The sequence below is a fragment of the Macrotis lagotis genome, chromosome 1 (assembly GCF_037893015.1).
Source record: "Macrotis lagotis isolate mMagLag1 chromosome 1, bilby.v1.9.chrom.fasta, whole genome shotgun sequence".
NCBI lineage: Eukaryota > Metazoa > Chordata > Mammalia > Peramelemorphia > Peramelidae > Macrotis > Macrotis lagotis.
This window is the reverse complement of record NC_133658.1, coordinates 711,934,060-711,958,468: the sequence shown is the minus strand read 5'-3', so window position 1 is coordinate 711,958,468 and position 24,409 is coordinate 711,934,060. Positions and strand designations below refer to the sequence as shown.

The 24,409-nt window shown below is 36.5% G+C and overlaps 1 pseudogene; it reads right to left on the bottom strand.

Moving 5' to 3' along the window:
• Positions 1-23,085: 23,085 nt before the first annotated feature.
• Positions 23,086-24,148, bottom strand: LOC141523526 (receptor expression-enhancing protein 4 pseudogene; annotated as a pseudogene).
• Positions 24,149-24,409: the final 261 nt, after the last annotated feature.

Genomic DNA, 24,409 nt, shown 5'->3' with positions numbered 1-24,409 from the left:
GGAGTTTTAACAAGGACCAAAGACTATTACCTCTAATTTTTTAAAAAGAGTAATCTTATTATGAAATTCTACTGTCATACTTTATGCTTCTTCCTTAAGAATGTGATTTCTCTTGGGGCATCTAGGTGGACATGCTATGTGAACTTGGGCAAGCCACTTAACCCTGTTTGCCTTGCAAAAAAAAAAAGGATATGATTTCTCTTTCATCACATTCATCTTAGATCAATGTTTACCATGGAAACAATGTAAAGACTATCAAACTGCTTTCTATGGGGGGGGGGGTGAGGGAAGGAAGATTAGGGGAAAATTGTAAAATTCAAAATAAATAAAATCTTTCAAAAAATAAAATAAAACATAGAATGGGGAATAAAGGTCAAAGAGACACATCAGAATTGAAAGAATTTTTGCTTTTATATTTGCACAAAAGAAACAAAAATGGAGTCTCCAATAAGAAGCCACTTTCATTCCTGGAAGAATGTGCAATGTATTATTAAAGAGATGGTTAGCAAATATTAGCAAAGCAAAGAGTGATTAAAAAAATAAGACAGAAACAAAAGCATAAACCCTAGATTGTGTTATCAAGAACAATTGCCTTGCTGCAATAATTCCTGCCATATCTTGACTTTTCCTACCATGGTTTTGATATAGCATATATTGAAATAAAAAATTAAGTGGAGGGGTGCCTAGGTTGCAGAGTGGATAGAGCACTGGACTTGGAGTTAGGAGTACCTGAGTTCAAATCTAGCATCAGACACTTAATAATTACCTATCCGTGTGTCCTTGGGCAAGTCACTTAACCCCATTGTCTTGAAAAAAACTTAAAAAATTGTAAAAAAAGTAAAAAAAAGAAATTTAAAAAAATTAAATGGAAATTTTGGAGGAGCTTTATAGAAGCCACAGACAATATGTGAAGGCCAGAAATCAACACAAAAATTTAGAAATTCATAAATGCATCAATTGTATGTATAGTATTTTAAAATATCAATATATTTTATCTTTCTATACCTTCAATCTCTTCATTTCTTCTTTAAAGTTAAAAATTTAAAAGGAAAAAAAGTTAGTTTACAAAAAAGAATGAGAAAGCCAACTGACAAAATATAAAAATTCAGACTTCTCTGGTATACACTAAAATTTTACATAGATTTTTCAGATCTTGAATGCCATTTCCCTACACAAATGATATAGAAAGGTGAATTGTGATTGTAGTTCTTTTTATCTTCTTAAAAATTAAGCTATAAAATTATGTTAATGCATATACTTTATCTAACTTTGAGAACAGAACTTGATACTGTATCTGGTGCTATTTTTGTGAGGAAAGAAATGGGAAGATGCAAGCTAGACAGCAATAAGTTAATTAGATTCAGAATGAGTAGGTCCCAAAAGAAATTATTAATGTGCCGCCATCAACTTGGAAGTAAGTCTCCAGTGGAGTGTCCAATAAATCTGGTTGTCCTAATGTTCTTTTAATATTTCCTAAAATCAGTGACTGGAATGGAAGGATAGATGGCATGATTTAAAAAAAATGTGTAAAGTTAGAAAGTGTAACTAACCTGTTCAGTGCCAAAAATTAGTATCTCTAAAGATCAGCAAGGGCTAGAAACTTTCTTTGCCCTGAATAATGCAAAATGCAATAAAGATATTCTATGGTCATACTTTATTTCAGAGATCAATTTCACATATGAAAGATGGAGAAAGCACAACACAACAGCAGTTTATCTGAAATATGGCTAGAGATTTTATTGCATTATGTTGGAGAACTCCTCAATCCAGAGATTCGCATCCTCTTGTGGACTAATCCCTCCCACCTACATTCATTCTACTGCAAGTCACTAAATCAAGGAACAAAACTAGAAGATTAAAAGTTTAATTAGCATCAATAGATAGGCAGTAGTCAAGTGGCTAATAACTCCACAAATATATAAGTTTTTGCACAGCCCTAGAGAAAGTAGTAAAAAAGATTTCATTGAATAGGGCTTTTCAGACACTTTATTTGCTAGGTTAGGTAAAAGGGAAAAGATTTTAGATGATTTGGTGAATATTTGTCTTAATTTGGGGATTATAAATTATCTTTGTCTTATTAATTGTTGAAGATAAGATTTATTCTGTTTATGTGTGCATATGTATAAGTGTATTGTGAATATGTGTTTTCCATAATTAAACACATCAGAATGGGAGAGTAGATTAGCATTTCTCCCTCTTCCAAAAATTTCTACCACCTAGACATTAATCTCAACAGAATGTCTAGGTGGTACAAATTTTTGGAAGAGGGAGAAGTGCTAATCCCAAATTCACAGCACACAGGTTTTATACATTTCCTCCACAATTACAAGCTCAATAGAAGTCAGTAATGCATTTTGCCATCTAAGAAAGCCAATGAGATCTAAGGTTTTATTAAGAAGTTTCCAAAAATGAAGAACTTATAGTCCCACCATACTCTGCTCCTATCAGACCCCTCTGGAGGTTAGTGAACAATAATAAAACAAAGGGAATCTTGAGAGCAACCAGTATCACAAGAAGTGACTCTACTTCATGTCATGAAAATTAGTTGATGCTACTGGGGATATTTAGCCTAGAGAAGAAAAGACATGTCTTCAAGTTTCTGGAGGAATCTCATGTGAAAGACAGTTTATACTTGTTCTGCTTGGACTGAGAGAGAATTGTGAATAATGTTAAAATATTGCAAAGAGACAAATTTAGACTTGTAAGAAAAAAATTCCCAATAATTAAAGCTTTTTCAAAGGGGAATGGGCTGCTTTCAGAGGTCATGGATCCCCTCTCACTGAAGATGTTCAAACAAAAAACTTTATGTCTACTTGTTGGATGGATTGCCTTTGAGGTTCTTCCAACTATGTGATTCTCTAACACTGCTATGTTAACATCAAAATTTTCTCTTCTTGTTATGGGAGGGTATTCATGAAACAGGGATAAGAAAGTAGGAGATCAGTAGCTAAATATTATGAATTTTATCAAACTCTATCAGTTGTTTCAGAGATACTATTTCTCACATGGAGATATATAGATATAGATTAGAGATAGTGATAGAGATAAAGATAGAGAGAGATAGAGATAGAGATGATAGAGATGATAGAGATAGAGATAGAGATAGAGATAGAGATAGAGATAGAGATAGAGATAGAGATAGAGATAGAGATGAGATATAGAGATAGAGATAGATATAGATGATATAGATATATTCAAAACCTTGCTTATCCTTTGAATTCTATAGTCAATTCACCTGCTAAAGCATATTATTTCTGAAAGTTCTTAACCCTTTCATGTATGCAACTCTTTTTTGCAAGGCAAATAGGGTTAATTGGCTTGCCCAAGGCCACACGGCTAGGTAATTATTAAGTGTCTGAGACCGGATTTGAACCCAGGTACTCCTGACTCCAGGGCCAGTGCTTTATCCACTGTGACACCTAGCCGTCCCATGGATGCAACTCTTGCCCAGAGATCCTGACATCCAGATTTGTCACCCTGCTCTCCACATTTAAATTCTGAGAACCTAATCAAAGCAATTCTACCATTGCCCCAGTTCAACTTGTTATCCTTTTTAACTTTCCAAAACAAAATATACTTCTTCAGTCACTGAATGACTATGAGGATTAACACCTTTATTAGAATACAAATTCCTCAAAGGAAGCATCTATCTTTTCTTCAGTGTCTGTATCCCTAGCACTTAACATAGGGCTTGGCAGATAATATATACTTAAATAAGTATTTTTCCATTATTTCATTCCTTCAATCATATATTAAAATTACTTACCTATAGATTATTCACTATCAATCTAACTTTCTAGGTCAAAATGTGTCTCTGTCTATGCTTCTTTCCATATGTTTTGGCTGTTAGGTGACCACTGAATAGAGGGCTAGACCAGGACTCAAGGAGACCTGAGTTAAAGTTCAGCCACAGATTCTTATTAGCTGTGTGACCCTGGACAAGGTATTCAACCTCTACCTCATTTCCTACAAATAAAAAATTTAAGATAAAAACAACACCCACCTCAGAGGGGTAATGTGAGGATAAATTAATATAGTATTTCTAAAATATTTTATAGCATCTGGCATATTGTAGGTCTTTTTAAAATGCTTATAAATTTAATAATGCTTAATAAATATTTCCTTCCCACATCCATTGGAATGTAAACTCCAAAAAGACAGGGTTATCTTTGTTTTTGTATTTGTATCCCCAGGGAGTAAGTAACACAACTTTTGGTATACAGTAGGTACTAAGATTCTTTTTTATATATTCATTATGGAACTGTGGTTACTGATGGGGCAATGGTAACATCATGGTAACAATAGAAGATGGTAAGGGATGAACAAATGCTTTTTCACATTCATTAAGTACCAAAAATCATTTTATATCCAAAATAACTATAAGGAAAATAAAAACAAAGACCTGGATTTAATATTTTTGTTTTTTCCTGATCTGACTGATGAGCCTTCCCTTCTGCACAGAAAATAGACTGAGAAATGTGTCTGTGTTTCCCTCTAACCCCAGACTTCTGGGATCTCTATTCACCATTGAGGTGTCTTAAAAAGAATTTAAAGGTGAAAAGAGAAATCTGTTATATTCAGTGATAAAGAAAAATTTTATTTGCCTACTTATTCTGAAAGGGCTAATCCTGGGGAATATTTAGCAGCAATATGTGACAGAATGAAAATGCTACTGATATTAGTTTACAAAGATGAGATGACATGGTCAGCCTAAGAGACAGAAAATATTATTCACAAGTTCTTGTTTCTTTTATAGAAGACCTATCTGAGCTACTTTTTACTTACTTTGCCAATGCCTAAATCTTAAAGATGCTAAAAAAATGTTAATAACTATTATAGTGATTTTTATATTTTCTTCAAAAATAAGTGCAAAAACTGGGATTTTCATTTCAACTTTGCCTTTTATTAGTTGCATCATCTTGGACAAGTCCCATATAACACTAATGTTCATTTTCCTCCTTTGTAAAATGTAGCTTTTCTCACCTACCATCCTCAAAGAATAGCTGCAAGGATCTAATGTGAAAGGAATGTGAAAAATTATAAACTACTTCACTAGATTAAATTTTAGAGGCCAGCTAGGCCAATATTTTCATTTTATATATGATGAGATCAGCCCAAGAGGAGTTAAATAACTTGTTGAAGGTGATATAACTAGAACCAGAGATGTGCTATAGCCACAGGAGTCAATTAAACATTTATCAGTATACACCTGATTTTAACCTACTGAACCACTTGGTCATTTTCGGGGCCCTGATTGGCCACAGTGAATATAAATAGAACTTTTTTCTGTTTCTTTGCAAAAAAAAGGCTATTTTCTACTTCATATCTCTCTTACCTGCCTTAATCACTGAGAAACCCTGAGTGTCTTGCCCTCCCAATTTGATTTTTTTTTTGATTAGGTAAAAGTGGTCATTCTTTTCCTCTTTGTCACATCTCTTTCTGACCTACCTTAATCCCTAAATGGCTTTGCCTCAGTAAAACTGAGACCCATTAAAAGATGTTTGCTCAAATAGACCAAGGTCCCTCATAACATCCAGAGTCATTTTCACTCATTTTGAGCGCGATTTGGCCATTGGACTCAGATGACTTCAGAGGAGAAAATGAGACTAGTGACTGCAGGCATTTGCCCATCCCACCCCCACTTAAATCCAGTTCACTTGCACAGCATGGTTTTCTTTGAGAACAAAGGAAAAACAATAGTAAGGAGTCAAAGTTAGAATTGAGACTTGATCCTATATCTTTTGATTCAATTATCCTAACTATTCTATAAGGCAACAACAACAATCAAATAGATTGATTGCATGAGGGAATGATCTTGAGGAAAGGGGCTTTAAACATCAATTCATTTTAAATGAAGAAATCTCCACACTCTTTGACTGAAGAGAGTAAGAAAAGGTTTAACTTTTTAATTCACAGATTACTACAAAAAGCTCACAAGTTTCTATAAAATGTTCACAGGTTGCTAATAGAACACTAAAATGAAGGCAGAATTTTGGGGATGACACTCACCCTGAGTTGACTTCCCTCCAAAGGAAGAGGAACAATTAGGGAAGAAGTAGTAAAGAAGGGAATTAGGGATGGGGGCTCATACTTCCCCAGAGCAGACTAGACATATCTTGAACAATAGAATGGGGAGGGGAAGTGAGGGCAAATGTTTCTTTTTTTTTTTTTAGGTTTTTGAAAGGCAAATGGGGTTGAGTGGCTTTCCCAAGGCCAAACAGCTAGATAATTATTGTCTGAGGCAGGATTTGAACTCAGGTACTGCTGACTCCAGGGCCAATGCTCTATTCACTGCTCCAACTAGCTGCCCACGTGAGTGCAGTCTTAAGGCAAGGTATATGATCAGTGTAGAGGGAACAGATTAATAACAATAAAATATGTTTCTCTATCCAGTATTTCCCTTCCTTCAATGTCACTTAGGAATGACAGTCATTTCTTCAATGCCCCCTTCAAGATCTGTCATTTTCAATAAATAGTACTTTCTAGAAGTCTTTATATTCAAAGAACACAAATAAAATACACAAGCCACTTACTAGTAAACACAAACACTGAAACAATTGGATTTATTGAGTGAACATGATCTGTGATCAATAATTGTTTTTATTAATGATCTGCAAATAGTATGATATTTCTACTCTATGCCCTTTAGTTGCTGATACATTAAATTTTCCCTTTTGATGTTCTTAGACATTTCAAAAAATTAAATGGAATATTAAATATGATCTTTAACAGGACAAAAGGAGGAAGTCTTCTTTGTGATTATTTAATCAGATACCTTAATGTTATTCAAATGACTTTCTATATATAACTGGCCGTGAAACTATTTTTTGATGGTGCTACTGTCAGGTGGCAGGGGATAGAATATTGAATTTGCAATCAGAAAGATATGAGTTCCAGTCCTGCCTCAGTTATATTTTTAAATTTATTTATTTTTGCAACTACTTGAAATGGTAGTTTTCAACATTCATTTTTTGGTAAGGTTTTGAGTTTTATATTTTTCTTCCTCTCTTCCTTCCTTCTCCCCCCCCAACAGAAAGTAATCTAATATAAGCTATACATGCTAAATGTAGATTTATATTAATCATAATGTGAAATAAGAATCAAATCTAAATGGAGAAAAAAACATTAGAGAGTAAAAAAGACAATATATAGCACTACTTTTAAAAACTCCAAATTTCTTTGTCTATATATGAATTGCCTTTGATAATTATGCTGCTGAAATATACAAGTCCACCATAGTTGATCATCACCCAAGGCTGTTGTTACTATGAGTAATGTTCTTCTGGTTCTGCTCACTTCACTCTGCATTTCATGCCAGTCTTTCCAGGCTATTCTGAACTCCTATCCTCCCTGGTTTCTTATAGAACAAAAGTGTTTCATTACATTCATATACCACAATTTGTTCAGTCATTTTGCAATTGATGGGCATTTCCTCAATTTCCAACTCTGTCACCACAAAAAGAACTTCTATATTTTGTACATGTGGGATTTAGACCCTTTTTTTGGAATTTCTTTGGGATATAGACCTAATAGTGGGTCAAGGGGTATGCACAGTTTTATTCCACTTTGGACATAAGTCCAAATTGCTCTCCAGAAAGATTGGATCACATCACAAATCCACTAACATTGCATTAGTGTCCCAATTTTCCCCACATGCCCTCTAACATTGATCATTTTCCATTTTAGTCATATTGGTCCATCTGTTAGGTATGAGGTAGTACCTTAGAGTTGTTTAAATTTGCATATCTCTTATCAATAATGATTTAGAGAATTTTTTCAGATATTTAACTAGCTTGCCTTTAAGATTCCTGACTGTTGCAAATATGTTTTATTGTGACACACATCTAGGAAAGTTAGTATGGGGAAAATGACATGACCTCGTTCACAAGTTTGCTGTGAGGTTTAAATGAGGTAATATACAAAGCACTTTGTAAACCTAAAAGAACTATATCATTGCTGTTTCCAATAGAATGTAAACTCCTTAAGGGTAGGGAATTCGTTTATTTATTTGTTTGTTTGTTTGTTTGTCTTGGTATGCTCAGTACATGGTCCAGTTCTTGGTACAAGGAAGGTATTTGATAGATCCTTATAGAGCATTAATTTTTTAGGGAGCTCGCTTCTTCAGGTCTCATATTCAGATATAGAGTGGCACAAAATTCCCCCCATTGTTTCTTGAATGTTTATGTGAAAGTGTCAAAAATAAATTCCTTATTATTTTTCTTGTGCAATTGATATTTAATTCATTTGCCAAATAGCCAAATAGTAATTATTTCATATTTATGACATTAATGAATAGTTATATAATGTTTAATATATATATATATATGCTAGGCAATGAAAAGAAAATGTCCCTAACTTCAATGACATTCTAATTTGGATGAACACATGATAAAATTACAAATGGTATCCTTCCATACTTTCCAGCAGCATTCCTTCTCTAGAATCAAGGTACCAGACTCATTCTCCTGTCAGACCAAACCTTTGTTACGCCTATAGAATCAAAGATTAAGAATTGAAATGGACCTTGGAACTCATCAAATTCAAGCAATGAATTTTATACATGAGGAAACTTTGAAGCTTAGAGAGGATAGGGGGCTTGCTCATGTTCACACTGCTGGAAAGAGATAGAATAGGAATCTCTTCTTGATTCCAAGTCCAGTGACCTTTCCACAACATTACAGGGCCTGAAAGGCAGTTAAATGAAACCATAGCGCACCATTGAGTCTGAAATCATGAAAATCTGAGTTCATATTTGACCTTAAACATTTAGTATCTGTATGACCCTGGGTAAATCCCTTGACCCTGTTTGCCTCTGTTCCCTCATCTCTAAATTGAGCTGGAACGGGAAATGGAAAACCACTCCAGTATGTTTTCCAAGAAAACCCCATATAGGATCACAAAGAATAGGACATTACTGAAAACAACTTAACAATGATAACAAAGTTTTATTTTGCCCTTATGTCTAAATTGGCCTCTTTGCACCTTCAACCATTGCTAAAAAGTCTACCTGCTCTTCCTGAGTCAAACAGATTAAGTCTAATAATCTCTTTTGCACCCCACACTCCTTCAGTTAAGTAAAATTGCTTGCCCTCTGAGTTTTCTCTTCTCCAAATTAAATACCTCCAGCTCCTTCAAATTACAAGAATGGAATCAAAATCCAGGACATACTTAGGTTTTGATACAGTTAGTTCTTAATTATCTGTGCTAAAAGAGGGGTACAGTAGTACGAATAACAAACTATTGGACGTCAGTTCCTATTTGATTTGGGAATACATTATGTAATTTCTTTTTGCAGCATATTTACCTTCCTAATCATGTTTTGCTTAGGCTAATATTACAATGTGTTCATATTCCCTGAGAACAGATGGATTGGGCCATGGAGAGGCAGTGAGGGCAGCCTGGCAACATGTTGAGAGTCAGAATAAAGTCAGCCTGGGATTATAAAAATGACCATGGATAATCCACAATACAAATAACCAGTGTGTAGATAATTGAGAGTTGGTTGTATTCCCTGTGTAGTTTTAATGCTTATAGCATGAATTTCCTATACCAAATAAATTGAACTTTTTCTGGAAAATTCAGAAACATGATGTTAGTAAACATCATCCAAGGAACTTTCAGTCTGTGTAAAAAATAAAGGTAAAAATAGTCACTTCTCAATGCATACACTCAGTTTTTCTTGTTCTTCCCTATGTATTAGCTAATTTGTGAGTGACACTATTTATTTGCTTAAAAGGCCCTATAAAGGTGTAGGGATTTTTTATATATCAATATATATTTCCATTTCTTAACATGCATTTTCTTACACATAATTTATTTTATCAGAGATATCAAGAATTTAATTTGTGTAATACTGAAAATACCTGATAATAAATAGATACATAAAAATCTATACCTATTTAATCACTCTAAGGTTTGCAAAACACTACCTATATACTATTTCATTTTTATCTCTGCCTCTATTTTTGTCTCTGTCAATGGACAGAAATATAATTCTATCTGTAGGACAAGCTGAGTGGGGTCTAGAAACTCATACACATATGCCTATATATATGTGTATATATATATTACATACATATACATATATATTGATATATACACATTTGCATGCATATGCATATATATAGGCATGAACATATTTGTTCCAATAGTCATGAAGGCAGCTGGAGCAGATGCTAAGGAAAGCTCAGAGGTTGGCTAGGCATCAAGATTCCAAGGTCTTCCACTGCCTCTTGACACATCACCAGTTGTCTTGACTTTGTCCAGCCACTGGATTTTGATGAAAGGAAGAGAGAATGAGTTTGATGACTTCATAAAACTCTGTCTCACTTAAATTCATTTTAAAAATGAACTAAAAGATATCATCCATACCATTTTACCATTTCTAACTGTCTCAAAATCCTATGGTGATAGACAAGTGACAAAGCAGTAGAGAGGGATATACTGGGAACTGTAAGCATAACCCTATACATAAGTTTGTTTCTGAAAAAATGAATCTAGTTAAAGGTCTTAAGGGGTTCAAGCAAATGTGAAAGAACAAAGAATTCAGATTAATTCTGATCCTATAAGAATTTAGGGACAATAAAATGTTTATTTAAGTATTACAATTGTTAGCAGAGGGTAAGGGAAAGAAACTTTAAAAGCAACAGCCACAATAGCAACAGCAGTTTTCATGAAAGGATGTTGTTATTGTTTGACTGCCATTTACAAAGAAGACCCTGACATCAAGGAGGTAATGCTATGACAAGCATGTATATTAGATTTGAATGAAGGGTTGCTGTACTAAAGCCACCAACCTCATTTTCTTCTTCAGAGCGATCTGGGTCAAGTGATCAAATATAAATCAGGAAAACTTGAGATAGTCTTGGATATGAGGCATTTATGGTAAAGTGACTTGCCCAGGGTCACATAGCTAGTAAGAGTCAAGTACCTGAGGTCAAGTTTGAACTCAGATTCTGCTGACTCCCAGCTTCCCTCATGAAATAATAAATAGTGAGGAAATGTAAAGGAGCATGAGAGTTTACCTGGGGTATCACACTCCTCAAGAATGGGCTAACTTTCCAAAGAAGGACAAGCCATCATGGGAGTAAAGAAAGGTATGGGGCATGAGAGGTTATCTGGGGTATCACATTCCCCAAGAATGGACTGACCACTCAAAGAGTAGCAACTGAACTGAAGAGTGAGTGAGCTTTAGATATACATTGATGAGGGCAGTAACTCAGAGAGCAGAGATGAAGTAATGAAGGGTATAACTCAAGAAGAAAAGTTAAGGTAATTAAGAACTTATAGTAGGGGGCAGAAGCTCTGAGTTTTAATTCTTCCTGGCAAGAGAAAGGTTCCATTATTTTGTTAATAAGGATTTCTCTTGTGCTTGGAGACAGGTGTTTGCCTAGTTCTTGCCAGAGGCTAAGGTCCTTCACTGAAAATCATTGACTTCATCAGCAAGGTACTTCACTGAAGTACATTGAACTCATCATGTTGCCCAGGACTTAGGGTTATCTCTCACTATAAACAGCAATGAGATTTGGCAGCCTCCTAGGTGTCTGAACAGCCTTTTAAGGATAGTACTGCTCACCTTATGATAAAAGGAAGGAACTAGAAAGGGTGCTCTAAAATTTTTCTGCTTACTCAACTTTGATCTGATTACCACAACAGGTGAAAATTCCACTCAAAAAATGTACAAAAAACTTCCACAGCAATGATGATCCCATTCACCATCTGTACATGGAATGTGTACATGCTCATAGATAATACAAAGTACAGTAGACCTTGCATCAAATTTATAAGGTTACAAGTCTTTTCCCATTTGATAAATGTTCAAAGGATATGAATAGACAGTTTTCAAATGAAGAAATTAAAGCTTGATATAATTATATGGAAAAAGCACCATTATTATTAGAGAGACGCAAATTAAAACAACTCAAAAGTAGCACCTCACATCTCTCAGAGTGGCTAAGAGGATAAAAAGGGAAAATCACCAATGTTATAGAGGTTGTGGGAGGATTGGAACATTAATACATTGTTGATGGAGCTGTGAATTGATTCAATCATTCTGAAGGGGATATGAGCTATACCCAAAGAACAATAAAACTATTCATACCCTTTGACCCAGAAATTCCATTTTCAGGTCTATATCCAGAAGAAATCATTAAAAATATGGAAAATGTCTCACATATTCCAAAATATTCATAGAAACTCTTTTTGTAGTGGCAAAGAATTGGAAATTAAGGAGGTGCCCATCAATTGGGGAATGGCTAAACAAGTTATAATACATCAATACTATGGAATATTAATGTTCTATAGGAAACCATAAATGGTCAGACTTTAGAGAAGCATTGAATGACTTATGGGATCTGATGCTGAACAAAGGAAACAGAACCAAGAGAACAATGTACACATTAACACCATTGTGATATGATCAACCTTGATGGAAACAATTCCTCTCCACAGGTCAAAGAGTTAGAACAACTGTATTAGATCAACTATGGACAATTACGGAGGAAGAAAAACAAAACAAAACAAAAACCTTTCAGAATGTGATCAGCACTACATTCATTTAATTTTCTTTTAGGTTTTTGCAGGGCAAATGGGGTTAAGTGGTTCACCCAAGGCCACACAGATAGGTAATTATTAAGTGTCTGAGGCTGGATTTGAACTCAGGTACCCCTGACTCCAGGGCTGGTGTTTTATCCACTGTGCCACCTAGCTGCCTCACTACATTCTCTTAAAATAAATCTCACATATTTCTTTCCTTTGGTCCTAATTCCACATATCAAAAATCACTAATGTGTAAACATGTTTAATGTATATGAATAGCATTAACCTGACTTTAACACTAAGGGGGTGGGTGGAAGGAAATTTTGTAACTTAAAATATACTTATGCATATGGATAAATGGTGAAAAACTCTTACAACATGTATTTGGAAAATAAAATGCCAATAAAAAAACTTAAAAAAATACAGTAGACCTGAAAGATGAACAGCTCTTGTTACAAAAGAACTCAATAGATATCACATCTAAATAACACCCCTGAGTGAATAAGGTCAAAGAAAAATTTTATGAAGATGCAGAGATTTAACATCAAGGTGCCAAAAGAGAACAAGATTATAATTCTGGGTGGTTTTAATCCTAGAGTAAACTAGGTCTACTAGACATAGCAGGGAGTCATTGGGAGGAATGGAATTGGAACCAACAACAGCAGTAGTCATTTATTCCTGCCTGCCTAGGTTCTGGATAATTAACAATGTTCTTGCATTTTCCCAGTCACCAAACTTGACTAGCATACCAGTACCTTGTCAGGAAACTGAATTGCTTCTATTCGAATTGTCTTAGGAAGACTCTGAAGATGAGAGGATATCAGAGAAGATAAAATAAATGTCAGATAATGACGTACTTTCTCAAACTAAACTTTTAATCCTTCAAACTCTCCTACTGAGAGTACAAGCAAGGCTTTACTTGCTCTCATTCTTTGTAGAATGATGTTTTAAATAATTTTGTCAAATGCCTAAAATGAAGACAAACACAGCATCTACTTCAGCTGCCTTACTGATGGGAAATTCTTCAACTCCAAAAGGCTATAAGTCTGGACTACAGTGGAGGGAGTTGGTCCATGAATTTTTGTTTGCAGGTACTTATACACTTAATACAACTTCTGAAGCTGAGATGTATCAAAGTGTGGATCAATTTTCTACTGCTTGTGCTCATTTTAGTTTCACAAATAATACCAAGAAAACAGATACTCCATCAGCCAGCACTGTGTCATCTATATGTGATAATAACAAATGGGGAAGTTTTGAATACTGTGGGTAAGTTCACCGATCTTGGCAGTACATTTCCCAGGGTTGTACACATTGATAATGAGATTGACACATGCATTACTGGCATGATCTCTCTATTTGGAGGTTTTGAAGGAAGCTATGGGAGGGAAGCATTAGTTTGCACACAAAACTGAAGCCATTGTGCTGACCTCATTGTTGCATGACTGTGGAACCTGGAGAGTATACCAGTGCCATGTCAGGAAACTGAATTGCTTCCATTTGAATTGTCTTGAGAAGATTCTGAAGATAAGAAGATATCAGACAGTATAAAATAAATACCAGTCACTGAGGTCCTTTCTCAAACTAAACTTTCAAGCATTCAAACTCTCCTGCAGAGAGGACAACTCTAATGGGTTGTTTAAATGCAAATGTACACTTGCTAAAAACACTACTTTGTGAAAAATTCAAAAAGGCAGTTGCTTACAGGCTGATCAGAAAAAGCAATACAGGCACACTTTCAAGGTATCTCCTTAGAATTTCGAGACTTACATGGTGTACACACATTAGAGAAGGCCTTATGTTCTATGAGAAAAGCTGAATTGAAGTGACTTGAAAGATAACACTACATTCACAAACTCAGAGAATTCACCTCAAATGTTCACATGACCTATTTGTGCTTGATCTATGGTAGAGCAATCCAGGTTTGTATTGATCTGATTAGCCACAGTCAGATACACTGTAATTTGACTCTCCATTACTCATTGATGAGTTTACAACTCCTTGGGTTACCCTCAACCTGATTTAGCCCCACCTGCCTAAATGATTTACTGGGGTGTGGCTGCTGTGCATACTATAGCTCCTTGGAGTCACAGTTGTTTTGGAAACACAGATAGTGTCTACTCCAAGCATGTGAAGTCTTTCACTGATGGAATGGGTGGAAGAGAACAATTCATTCCAACAGCCATGAACCTAGTTGAATCAGGTGCTGTGAAGCACTTAGACCTTGGTTAGACATCGAAGATGCCAAAGTCATCCACTTCATCTAAAGCCATCACCAGTTGTCTTGACTCTGTCTTGCTATGCTGGATCATGATGACTTTGGAAGAGAGAGTATGATGATTGATTTCATTCAGTTCCTCAGCACTTAGATACAATTTATGCATGCAAAAAAAGACATCACTCATATCCATTCCTCAAAGATCCTGGAGTGGTTTTCCATTTCCTGTTCCAGCTCAATTTAGAGATAAGGGAACAGAGGCAAAAAGGATCAAGGGATTTATCCAGGGTCATACAGATAATAAATGTCTAAGGTCAAATATGAACTCAGATCTTCATGATTTCAGACTCAACATTGTACTATGGTTTCATTTAACTGCCTTTGAGGCAATCTCTTCAAAGAACATTCCTCTCACCACCAATTCATGGAACATGCACACATTCATAGACAACACAAGATCCACTATATCTGAAAGACAAAGAACTCTTACTGAGAAAAAAACTCAGCAGATATGGATTCCAAATATAAGCCCTGAGTAAAGGCCAGCTTACTGAAGTCAGAGCTGGATACATGTTTTTCTGCAGTGGTCCCAGTAAAAGGAAATGTTGTGATGATGGGATAAGTTTTGCAATCAAAACTAATCTAGTCAACTCAACTAATCTAGTCTTGAATGCCTTCCAAAAGGAGTGAATGACAGGTTCATGACAATGAGATTGCCACTTCCAATAAAATGCCTGTGCTCTAACCATGATGAACATTGATGAAGTTAAAGAAAAATTTTATGAAGACCTGGAGAAACTTATCATCAATATACCAAAAGAGGACAAGTTTATTATTCTGGGTGACTTCAATGTTAGAGTAGTTCAGCCATTTCCAAGAAGGAAACATTTAATTCCATCAAGAGTAAAGTACAAGAGAAACTTGGAGAGATGCAGGACTTTTGGCTCAGTAAGAAGGCAGATGAAATTCAATTTTATGCAGTCAATAACAAACCAAAATGCTTTTATGATTCCCTGAAGGTTATTTATGGACCAAATACATATGGTGCATCTCAACAATTCAGTGTTGATGGATCCACATTGATAAACGAGAGGGGCAAGATCCTAGAGAGATGAGCTGAATACTTCCACAGTGTTCTCAGCAGACCATCATCAATCAATGTAGAAACCAATGACTATTTACCTCAAGTCAATCATATTCTAGTTGAAGTTCCAACTGAAGAAGAGGTTTTGAATACCATTAGGCTGGTTTCAAGTGGCAAAAACACTTGGTGTTGATTCTATTCCAGTTAAGATGAACAAAGTGGAGGGTTCATTGCTCATCCAAAAACTAACTGAAAATTTCCAGGTTATATGATATGAAGAGGTAATCCTCCAAGAATTCAATGATGACTCCATCATATACCTCTGTAAATGTAAAGGGAATAGATTGTCCTGTGATAATCACAGGGGTATTTCTCTTTTAATAATTGCTGATAAGATTTTTTTAAGAAAGATTTTATTTATTTTGGTTTTACAATTTTTGCTCTATTCTTGCTTCCTTCCCCCCAATGTGTGCTGTCTTTTATCAAAAACTTTTTCAGCATCTACTGATATGATCGTATGATTTCTGATAGGTATGTTATTGACATAATAAATTATACTATCAGTTGTCCTAATATTGAACCAATCCTGTATTCCTGGGATCAATGTTACTTGATCATACCATATTATCTTAGTGATAACTTGTTGTAATCATTTTGCTAAGATTTTAATTAAGATTTGAGCATCTATATTCATCAGGGAGATAGGTCAATAATTTTCTCTATCTTTTTTCACTTTCGTGGTTTAGGTATCAACACCATATTAATGTCATAGAAAGAGGCAGAGTTCTGTCTTCATCTATTTTTCCAAAGATTCATAAAGAATTGGAACCAATTGTTCTTTAAATATTTCATAGAATTCACTTGTGAATCCATTTCGAATTTCTTTTTCTGGTTGTTTAGGTTTTTAATTTCCCCTTAATTTAATCTGGGCAACATATATTTTTGTAAATATTCATCCATTTCTCTTAGATTGTCAAATTTGTTGGCATAGAGTTGACCAAAATAATTCCAAATTATTACTTTTTTTCCCTTCCTCATTGGTAGTGAGTTCACCTTTTTCATTCATGATACTAGCAATTTGGTTTTCTTCTTTCTTGTTTTTTAAATCAAATTGACCAGAGGTTTATCAATATTATTAGTTTTTGCATAAAACCAGTTCTTGGTTTTATTTATAAGTTCAATAGTTTTCATGGTTTCAAATTTATTAATTTCATTTTTAATTTTTGGAATTCCCAATTTAGTATTTAATTGGGGGGTTAATTTGTTCTTTCTCTAATTTTTTTATTTGCATATTTAGTTTATTGATTTCTTCTTTCTCTAATTTATTCATGTAAGCATTTAAAGATATAATATATCCCGACAGCCACTTTGAGAGTATCCCATAGGTTATGGTATGTTGTATCATTATTGTCATTATCTAGGATGAAATAATTAATCTTTCTATAACTTATAGCTTGATCTATTCATTCTTTAAGATGAAGTTGTTTAGTTTTGAATTAGGTCTGGGTCTATATCTCCCTGGTTCAATAATGCATATGATTTTTATTGCATTATGATCTGAGAAAGATGTATTCACTATTTCTGCCTTTCTGTAATTGATCATTAGGTTTTTATGTCCTAGTACATGGTCAATTTTTGTGTACATGCCATGTACTGCAGGAAAAAAAAGTATATTCCTTATTATCCCCATTCAACTTCTTCCTTAGGTATATCATATCTAGGTTTTCTAACAATCTATTTAACTCCTTAAATTATTTATTGTTTATTTTATTATTCGATTTATGTAAATATGAGTACAGGAGGTTGAGGTCTCCCACCAGTAGTGGTTTGCTGTCTATGTCTTTCTATACCTTTTTTCAACTTCTCCTCTAAGAATTTGGATGCTGTCCCATTGGGTGTATACAGATTTAGTACTCAAATTACTTTGTCTCCTATGGTACCTTTTAGGAGGATATAGTTCCCTTCCTTATCTCTTTAAAGGCTATCTATTTTTGCAGCTGCTTTGTCTGAGATAAAGATTGCTACCCCTGATTTTTTTCACTTCAGCTGAAGCAAAATATATTTTCCTCCAACCTTTTACTTTTAATTAATATGTAACTCTCTCCTTCAAATGAGTCTCTTGTAAGCAGCATCTTGCAGGATTCTGGTTTTTAATCCACTCTGCTATTTGTTTACATTTTAAGAGAGAGTTCATCCCATTCACATTCAAAGTTATGATTACTAACTCTTTAATGCCTTCCATGCTATCTTCCTTCTGTTTGTATTTTTCTCCTTTTTTCCTTTTATCCATATTCTCCAGCGTTTTGTTTCTAAATGTCACCACCTTCAGTGTGTCTGCCCTCTTATATCAAACAATCCCCCCTTTTCCCCCTTTCCCATTTCCCCTTTTTCCCTTCCTTCTGTTTTTTCCCCTTTTTATCCCCTTCCCAGTCCCCCATTCCCCTTCCCCCCCTTTTAATGCTTGAAAGGTCTGATAAGTTTCTTAACTTGATTAAGTGAGTCTAAGTTGTTAACTTTAAGTCAAGTCTGATGAGATGTAGATTCAGGTTGTTCTCACCTCCTCCCTTCTTCCTCTCAATTAAAATAGGTCTTTTTTACCTCTTGATGTAATGAGATTTACCCCATTCAGTCTCCGTACAACCTCCCTTCTCCTTTGCTGCCCTACTTTTTAAGGTGGTATTGTTTTTCAATCATTCTGAGTCACAGAAAAATTATGAGTGTCCATCACTTCTGGCTATGTATATTCTCTCTAATAGAAATACAATTCTCAAAGGTTATGAAAATCTTTCTCCAATTGGGTATATAGCCAGTTTCATCTTATTGTATAGCAGTGTTTTGTTTTGTTTTGTTTTAGCTTTTCCATGTTTCTCTTAAACCTCCTGTTTGATGTCCAAATTTTCTATTTAACTATGGTCTTTTCATTATGAAATCCTGAAAGTCTCTCATTTCATTAAATGTCCATCTTTTTCCCTGGAAGACAAGGCTCAGCTTTGCTGGGTAGTGGATTCTTGGCTGCATTAAGAGTTCCCTTGCTTTTTGGAATATCTTATTCCAAACTCTCCTATCCCTTAAAGTTGCTGTGGCCAGGTCCTGAGTAATCCTTACTGTGGCTTCTTGGTATTTATTTTTTTTTCTTTCTGGCTGCTTGCAGAATTTTTTCTTTTATCTGATAATCCAGTAATTTGGTCACAACATTCCTTCACGTTTTCATTTTAGGATCTCTTTCTGGAGGGGATCAATGTATTCTTTCAATAACTATTTTACCCTCTGATTCCATGATGTCAGGGCAATTTTCCATCATTAAATCCTATAATATTAAGTCCAGGCTTTTTTTCTCTTCAATGTTTTCAGGAAGGTCTATAATTCTCAGATTCTCCCTTCTTGACCTTTTCTCAAGGTCAGTGGTTTTGCTGACAATGTATTTTACATTTTTTTTTCTATTTGTTCCATCTTTGGGTTTTGTTGTCTTGTCTCATGAAGTCATTTGTTTCTGCCTATTCTATTCATTGATTTTTTTAGGGTATTTTTTTTGCAAGGTAATGGGGCTAAGTGGCTTGCCCAAGGCCACACAGCTAGGTAATTGTTAAGTGTCTGAGACCGAATTTGAACCCACGTACTCCTGACTCCAGAGCCGGTGCTTTATCCACTGTGCCACATAGCTGTCCCCTTATTCCATTTTTTTTGTTGTTGAGAAAAAGATTTTTATTTATTTATCCTTTGCAGCTCCTTTTCCATTTTCCATTCTATTTTCAAAGGAATTTTCTATTTGCCCAAATGCATTGTTGAGGGAATCATTCCCTTTTGACATTTGCCCAATTGAAGATTTTAGAGAGTTATTCTCATTTTGTATTTGTCCAACTGTATTTTCCAAGGATTTGTTTTCTTGTTATATGATGTTAATTTTTTCTTGAGTTTTTTTCTCAATTTTTCCAATTGATTTTCAGACTTCTTCCTGATTTCTTCAAGGAAGTCTTTCTGGGCTGAAGACCAATTCATATTCTCCTCAGCAGTGCTAGATCTCTCTGGGTTAGAATCTGTCTCTTTTAAGTATTTCTCCATGGCCACCCCTTTTCTCTGGCCTTTTTTCATCTTATGTTGGGGGAAGGATGAGCTGGCTCTTAGAGGTTTGCTTTTGATGATCCTAGAGGCTCTGTTCACTTGGCTTAGTAATTCTAAGGGCCAGCCAGTGTGGGGTGCTGGTTGCTTTCTTTGGAGTGAGGTCCTCAGCAGCAGGGTCTGAGTTGACCTTGAACACCCTGGGAGAGGGAGTTAATCTCTTTTTGTTGAGGAAACTCTGTTGCTCTGAGAGGGTGGGGGTGGGCGTGGTTTATTGTTTGTTCTGGGCAAAGGGCTCAGCTGCAATTATGGAGCTCAGGTCCTTGGCTCAGCTGGTTGTTCTCCAGGCTTTCTCTGAGACTCTGTGCTGGAATTCACCCTCCCATAGCTACACCACCACCACCAAAAACTCAGTAGCTAAAGTTGGATCTGGCACCTACCACTCAAGGAAGTCTCTATGGCTGAGGCTGATGCTCTGGCATCCCCCAGCTGCCATCCCTGTGCTAATCCTCTGCTCACATCTCCCAGTTCATCCATGGTCTCCTGAGACAGACCTTCTTGGTAGATGTTCTTCTCCTAGCTTCTCTTTCTGGGTATTGTTAATCGAATTTCTGTTAAGAGGTTTCTCTAATGTTATTTTTGAGGGGAAAGAAAGAGCACCTATCACAGTGCCTGTCTTCTCTCTGTCATCTTGGCTGGAAGTATTGATACAATTCTTGGAGAATCCTTGTCAATAGGCTGATCCTTTAGCTCAAAGTTGCTCACCTCCCTGAGAGCCAGTGTGGCTTCAAAAAGGCTTAAGGAACATTCGATATGGTATTTGCTGCCTGTCAACTCCAGTAAAACTTCCAGCAAACAAAACAGAGGTCTGTAAACAACATTTGTAGATCTGACCAAAGTCTTTCATACTTTCAGTCATGAGGATTTATGGAAAATTATGTCAAAATTTAGTTGCCTGACGAAGTTCTTTAGTATTATATATCAGTTACATGATAGCATGTTTGCCCAGGTTCTAGACAGTGGGTGATGCTCTCCAGATTTCCCAATGGACACCAATGGAGTAAAACAAGGATGTGTCCTTGTTTCAATACTCTTTAGCATGATGTTTTCAGTCATATTATCAAACACCTTCACTGAGAATGAATCTGACTTTAAAGTCAGTTATCACACTAATGGCAAATTCTTCAACTTGAAAAGGCTTCAAACCAAGAACTAAGTGGATTGAATGCTAGTGTATGATCTTTTGCAGATAATTGTGCTCTCAATGCAGCCTCTAAAGTTTAGATACAACAAAGTATGGATTGATTCTTTGCTGCTTGTGTTAATTTTAATTTAACTTTAATTTTTAAATTTATATTAATTATATTAATATTTTAATTTAATATGAAGAAAACATAGGAGCTCCATCAATCAGCACCATGCCATCCATAGATGGAACCATCTATTGCAGCAAAATGGAGTTTTGAGTACTGTGTTCAAATTGTCCCTACCAAGGAGGTTGAGGTTGACACACACATTGCCAGAGCTAGCTCAGTATTTGAGAGGCTCCAAAAGAAAGTGAGGGAGAGAAGATGTATTAAACTAACAAACAGAAGGTAAACAGCTGTCGTGCTGACCTCATTGCTATATGCCAGAAACCTGGACAGTCTTCCAGTGACATGTAAGGAAGCTGAATGAATTCCATTTAAATTGTCTTAGGAAGATTCTGTAGATTGCCTGGAAGGAGAAGAATCCATATACTAAGGTCCTTTCTCAAGCTAAACTGCCTAACATTTAAACATTACTACAGAGAGTACAACTATGATGTGTTGGGCATGTTGTTTGAATGCCAAAAAAACTATAGAGAACACACATATGGCAAGCACTCACAGAGGGGAAAAAGAAATGATACAAAGACACCCTGAAGGTCTCATTGAAGAACTTTAGAACTGATTGTACAGCATGAGAGACATTGGTACAGGATCAACAGTATGGTGTGCCCTCATCAGTGAAGGTACTGCTGTCTATGATGAAGGCAGAATTGAAGCAGCTCTAAGGGAATGTGACATCTGTAAGTTCAGAGTACCCACCCCAAGTGTTCACATGGCTTATTTGTACACAACCTGTGATAGAGCATTCTGCAATTTGTTTCAATTACTGTGATGTCATTTTGGTCTTCTTTGGCAAGGAAGGACAAGAGCCAACCAGTCCATCAACCAGTTTTCCTCTAACACAGTGATGCCATTTTGTTCCTCTTCATAAACAAAGGACAACTACACACAAAATATTGAATAAAGGTTTCTTAATAAATATACTTCTCCCAATAAGTATTTCTTTATTGAAATGAACATGGCAAAACTGACAATTATCCTCATCTATGTCTTCTTTAGTGGGGATTCTTTTACTGAAAGGGAAAATAGGTTCAGAATGAACTATCAGGAAGGTAGCAATTAATTCAATCTATAGTCACTCAGCTAGCTTTCATCATTCAATCTTATGTTGCTATACAGGTATCTGGATCCTTAGTGTTGTTTGTCCTTCACTCTTTTGTTTTTGAAAATTCTGTACATTTATTTATAAAAACCATTACAAACTTGATCATAACACCAACACTGTACACACATATACACATATAGAAACACACACACACACATCCTGAAGAGGCTTGTCAAGTAACATGGAATGATCAAACAAGGAACTGGAATGAAAAATAAAAGGGGGGTGATGGGGAACTAAAGCTCCTCCTAACCTTTAAGGGTTGAGGTTAAAAACGATACCAGAAAAAATGATGGGCAATAAATAACCCTCAGTTTAAGGCATGAAAGATGGATTGCTTTGGCATATTGAAAACACAGAAATTGAGCAATGTCAACTGGTGATAACTTGAGTAACTTGAGCTAAGAAAATCTGATCCCACCCCCAGCCCTCAGCCAGGAGGATGTTGCTGTCAGAGTTTCTTAGTCAAGCAATCCAGTTGGCAGGTTAGGGGACTAGGGCCATTTCTATAGGCACTTTGATAGGCAGAGGACATTAGGGAGAGATCATGTGGAAATAGATGATATCACAAAAAGGGGCATTTCTGCCTTTTCCAGTGTCAGTGGACCTAACTCTCTCTCTCTCCTCCAACTTTCCATCAACATGGAGAGAGAGGAGAGTTAGAGGAGAAAGGGTAAGGTCACTGGAGGTAGAATGGAACAAGAAATGGCTGGCATTAGCTGTCCAGATCTGACAGGGATGCCTTCTTGAGAATTTGGGACTTCAGGGAGCCTGAGGTTCCCTCTCTCACCAATGGCTTCCACTTGCCAATTCACAAGCTCTGACTCGGTATCAAGGGCTTCTCCCTTGGACGAGGAAGGGTGTGGGCTTTTGTCTGGAAATCAAACCAACACTCATCTTCAGTGTCACTGGCTTTTGGCCCCCCCAGGACAGTACTTGGTGGGTGGTCTCCGGTGTAAATCCTGGTCCTCTAGGTAGAGGGGATCCTGATACGAGGGAGCAGGATTATCAGGGATGGAATGCAGGTCCTGCATGAAGAAGCTCTGAAGCCTGCCAGCAAGGGCACCCTGACTCTTGGCAGCGGGTGGCAGCAATGTTTAGACCTTGCTTCACAAAGCTTAGCTCCATCTCATAGTGCTGCACAATGTACGAGTCAATCTCCTTCTCCCAGTAGGAAAGGGCTAGATGGATAAACTTCCTATAAAGTAGGCTGGCACCCTTGGTGTAAGGGGAGAGTAGCCACATGACAAATACCATCTTGATTTCAGAATAGAAAGGGAACCAGGAAATGAAGGTCTCTACTGTCATAAAGAAGGCGAAGACAATCCAGTACATCATCCCATCCCTCATATTCCTGGATATTCTTAGTCTTAACAGCTTTACAAGAGCCGTAGTCAGGGTACAGCATTCCAAACACTAGCACCACCAGGCCAGAAATGACCCAGGACACCATCCTGCCAGCTGTGCATGGGGATAGGGGCCATGGTCCCCAGGAAATGGAGGCAGGAGAGGCTTCCAAGGGGGCAAAGATGCACTCCAGGGACCTGGGATAGCTGGGGCTGTGGGGTACCGAGGTGGTGTGCTCTGGCGCGGCTGCTCGCAGTGCTGCTCCAGTGGCTGCAAGGCTCCACAGCTGTCCTGGCCCGGCCTGGCTGCTGCTGCTGCCACCGCCTTTTCAGGCCCTGAGCTGTCCTTCACTCTTGAAGAAGACCATGACATTGGAGAGATGAATTGTATTTTAGTGAGGGGGTCCTGTGCTAAATCACAGACCTCGCTTTCTCTTCCAGACCCATCCAGGTCCAGTGGTCAGCTATGAACCAGGATGACTGGACACGGCCCTGGATGTGAGGGTTTAGTGCCTTGCCCAAGGTCACACAGCTGGTAAGTGGAAGTTTCTAAGGCTGTATTCGAACTCTCTCATCCTTCTGATTCCAAGACCAAAGCTTTATCCACTGAATCACCTAGATGATGATTATGACATCAGGGAGATGACAAGTGCATGAATTGGATTGCCCATGTAGGTCTTTCCAGTTTCCTAT